The sequence below is a fragment of the Poecilia reticulata genome, linkage group LG13 (genome assembly GCF_000633615.1).
Source record: "Poecilia reticulata strain Guanapo linkage group LG13, Guppy_female_1.0+MT, whole genome shotgun sequence".
Taxonomy (NCBI): Eukaryota; Metazoa; Chordata; class Actinopteri; order Cyprinodontiformes; family Poeciliidae; genus Poecilia; species Poecilia reticulata.
In genome coordinates, this window is record NC_024343.1 from 4081248 (window position 1) to 4084671 (window position 3424).

The following is a 3424-nucleotide window of genomic DNA, read 5'->3' on the forward strand; positions in this document are numbered from 1 at the left end:
CGACTTCGCTCAAGTATTGCGTCACGCTAAAACAGACAGCTAGCAGTTCTTTGCTAGCTTAAAATATCTCCCATTTTTATATTTCCATTCCATGCCGACGAATGGCACCAAATATGACGAGTCTATGTGCATATTCCATAAAGAAAGTTGGAAAGTCCTCTCTACAAAATGTCCTTCCTTATCTGCAGGAAGAAAACAATTAAATAAAAACACAAMAACTACGTTAGCTTTGAAGTCCTTGCCGAGCCATTTTTGTTTCTTATGYTATTGTTCTTGTTGGTTTCCGACTTATAAGACCTTTCGGTCACTGCAAGTATGAGTCCATTAAATTTTCCTCTGTGCAAATACTTTATCTTTGGACTTTCTTTGATAACTTCTAAGGCCAAAAGATTTYACTTGGGGAAGCTCCTATTTTAGTTTTTTGTTTTGTTTTTTTCTGTCATCTTGTAGCCTCAAACCGCAGAGAATTGACATAGTGCTACAATTTATCTCTCCTTTTCGCTAACCCCAATCAAACAGTGTGAACTTTACACATTCTACGCCTCTTCGACTCGCAGCTAGAAGAGCAAAACTTGTTTGGCAATTAACAGGACACTTTATTGTATTGCCTGAAGAAGAAGATGAAGAAGATGAGTAAGGAAAAAAAAAGACCAGATAAAAACGAATAACTACTGCCTTAAACAGACCTCTTGATACGTATGATAATAAAATAAAAAAATGAATAAAGAATAAAGTGAAGGACATATTGTAGTGCCTTCTTCTGATCTCCAGGCATATGGTTAGAATCATACTCTTAGCTTGTACATATATCTGTCCTTTCTAACTTTCAGGCCAATACTCAGCCAAGTTCTCTGTTCATGCACTATAAAGTCAGTCACATCCTGGTTTTTGGATCTAAATGATAAATAAATCAAATTCATTCATTTTGAAAATAAAATATGTTGAGATCATTTTTGGTGATTTTGTTTGTTTCTTTTTGTGCAGTGGGGCCAAGTATTTATAAGAGCAACAYTCAATTTGGCCTTAAGTACTTGTTGGTCGCCTTTACTGCGTTTGCTGTTTATTTGAATATTTCCTGGGTGAAGGCTAAGCAGCTTTCATAGAGGAATCCAGTGCTAAAGACTGGATAATAAGCTAGAATAAAAACAAATTAATATATTTCTCTCTCTTTTTGTTGTCGTCTCTAGATTGTGGAGTTGCGGTGTCATGGAAACAGCTACGCGCATGACAAATGTTATTCTGGGCTTTGATATTTATCTTAAATGGTAACTGTCGCTTTTTGATGGATTAACTTTGAGAAAGGCTGTGGTGGGGTGGGGGGGAAATCATTTTTATCCAATTTTTCATTTATGTTTCTTACATGATGTGTAGTTATATTTTTTCCTTCACTCTCTCAGGTTCATGAGTGTTATTATAGTTGTGTTATTTTTTAGTTTTTTGCATCTCAGGTAGATTGCAAATTTTAAGCCCCGAGTATATATATAGATATATATATATATATATGCTGTAGTACCACAGGTATCGGAAGACGTAATGAAAATCACAAGATGTACATGTTCCTCTCAGTTGTACATGTTTCTGTGTTTAATATGGTGCACTGTTACGGTAAATGTTAAATATTATTTTGCATAGGCCTAGTTCACAAAGAAAACTAGATTTGTTAAGCAGCTGAAAACGATGTACAGTCGGTGTTAACGAAGTCACGACGATGTTCTCGACACTTCTTCTTCCACCGTTGCGTTCTGCTCACGCGGTGCGGGTCAGTAAGTAGCCCTAGGATATTCTCACAGCCCTCAAGCATCTGTTTGCATCATGCATCGCTTTTCTTATTTAGAAGATATGGTGTATTTACTGTGACATGAAGTTTTATGAATGATCTGTAACCTCTTGGATATTTGGACGAAACTCGTGTTTTTAAAGCCTGGGGAGGGAGGAAGAGGAAAAGACCTGTGGGGGAGGTGATGGTTTTTAAACCCCTAGATTGGTTGTTTAGGTTGTTGAATCTTGAATTAAATTTTTTTATATTTTTTTTTGTTCCCAAGTGACGTTTTGTTTTCTTGTTTTGTTTTTTTTGTGTGTGTGTGTGTGTGTGTGTGTAGTAAAGAGGATATTTTTTTGTTTTTCGTTTTCATTTGACCATACATATTTTGTATCGGTTCATGCCAACATTTTTACAAAAGAAAAAAAAAANAAAATTGTCGGTTTCATTTGAAAAGTTAGTCTTTATCCTCTTACCGTACCCAACTTTAATATTCATCCTGGAGTCTGTCAGGTTTAGTTTACAGAGRCATTTGCCAGCTGTATTAATACCACGGCAGACTGCATCTTCTYAAATACATTTCTGGAAGATAGTTATCTTCTAAGCAACACTAATGTGCCATGACAGTGAGGCAAAGGTTGTTCAGTTTCTTTCATTTTCGTGTTTTTGTCTGGTATTGACAAAGAAATGTGTATGAAGCAACAGATAGTGAAAGGTTATGATTTCTGGAAAGACAATTTTCTGTAAGAGACTGACACTGTAATATTTAGTAGTATCAAATATGCATATATTAGACCTTAAATACGTTAGCAAAATTATTCTAATTAGCTGTAACAAGTAGCTACCTCTGTAAGTAGCAAATTAGGATATTTATCTAAATTAGCCAAGCAGAAAAATCAGTAAATCAGTTAGTTATTTTAAGTACATACAGTCCTGCTCACCATTATTGGCACCCCTTCATGATTTGCATAGCTGAGTGAATATCTTCAGAAATAAATGGAAATGTTCAAAACTTATATCAGCAGGATCTTTCAATTTGAGGCCCAAAGTAATTTAACAAAGACAATTACCATTTCAACATAAATATTTTAATTCCGAAGGAMAAAACAGAAAACCAGCATGTGCACTAATATTGACACCTCTCATTAATATTTGGTTGTGCAGCCTTTGGCAGCAATGACAGCCTCCAARCGTTTCTTATATTCATCTATAAGCTTCTTGCATTTCTCGGGTGGCATTTTCTCCCACGCTTCTTCTGCAATATGCTCAAGCTCTTGTACATTTGCAGGGTTCCTTTCTCCAATTTCAGCTCCACCCAAAGATTTTCAATTGGATTGAGATCAGGATTCATTGCTGGCCATTTTAAAACAGTCAATTTTTTCCCTTTCAACCAGGCCTGTGTGCTTTTGGAGGTGTGCTTTGGGTCGTTGTCTTGCTGGAGGACCCAGGATCTTCGCCGCAAACCAAGTTTCCTTACATTGGGCAAGACATTTCGCTCTAGAATTGCTTGATAATCTTCTGATTTCATGATGCCTGYGATACGRTCAAGGCCTCCAGTACCAGATTCCGCAAAGCAACCCCACAGCATTATGGATCCTCCACCATGCTTGACTGTTGGTATGGTGTTTTTTTTCTTTAAAGGCTTCATTGGGCCGTCTGTAAACA